We start from the raw sequence: 1,053 nt of genomic DNA, 5'->3' as shown, positions 1-1,053 counted from the left end.
ATATATAAAATGTTCCTAAATAATTTCAGTACTTCTAATTATTAAATTGTAAAATTACAAATTATTGGCAGAAAGTAATGTTATGACTTAATCCATAGAATTCATAGATGATAAATTAGGAAAAGTCTTGAATTTTCTCTTTTTATCTTGGGGAATTCATGCCTTCAGTTATTTTTCCTCTGGGTGTGGAAACATTCTCTCTAACACCAGACCAGTGCATAAAACCAAATCTTTGTCATCAACATGATATTCTTCTCCCTGAGATACGCATCTTATCAGCAAACTGGAAGTCACCCTTCCCTATCAATAAAGCATTTTAAACACCTATACTTTATACTTTATTCCATGAAAATCTTTTCTCTACTGACGTACAGAGTCACGTAAAAGCTTTAGATTTTGTAAAGAGCTCTTGTTCAGCCATGTGACCCTTCATTCTCAGGGAACCACTGTGCTTCCATAAGACAGCCGGAGTACAAATGTATGTATTCCCCGGGAAATAATAGGTGAACTTTCAGGACAATTATGCTGGTATATAATTTTATACCTTATTTTCTCTGTTTGAAAGGTTTTCTTGTGTTGTTGAGATACAAGGATATATGCAGCCCTGGGAAGGGAAGAATGTAGGAGTTGGATGTGTGGAAAACGAAAGGATTAAAAATAATGTGCTCAAAGTTACTTGGGAATGATGGAAATGGCTAAGAATTAGTTAAAGTTGGTGATTAGACACCACTGGGATTGTACTAAATGCCACCAAATTGTTCAAATTAAAATGGCTAATGTACTGTTATGTAAATTTCACTTTCATGAGTTAAAAGAAAACTCATCAAACAAAAACAAAAAACATGATTCTTACTTATAAAAGGATATGTGTAAACTCTTTGGCTTTCAAAGCAGACTGGAAATAAAGTCGTATCACATGTGGTTCACAGAATAGAACAGTGTAGATAGATTTGTAGGTTATCTGAAGTTGAAGATGGGAACATATTGTTGTTGTTGTCAGGTGCCATCGAGTCGGAACCAACTCATAGCGACCCTATGCACAGCAGAACGAAA

The sequence above is a fragment of the Chrysochloris asiatica genome, unplaced genomic scaffold (assembly GCF_000296735.1).
Source record: "Chrysochloris asiatica unplaced genomic scaffold, ChrAsi1.0 scaffold00044, whole genome shotgun sequence".
Classification (NCBI taxonomy): Eukaryota; Metazoa; Chordata; class Mammalia; order Afrosoricida; family Chrysochloridae; genus Chrysochloris; species Chrysochloris asiatica.
The sequence above is the reverse complement of the archived record's forward strand: the minus strand, read 5'-3'. Positions refer to the sequence as shown.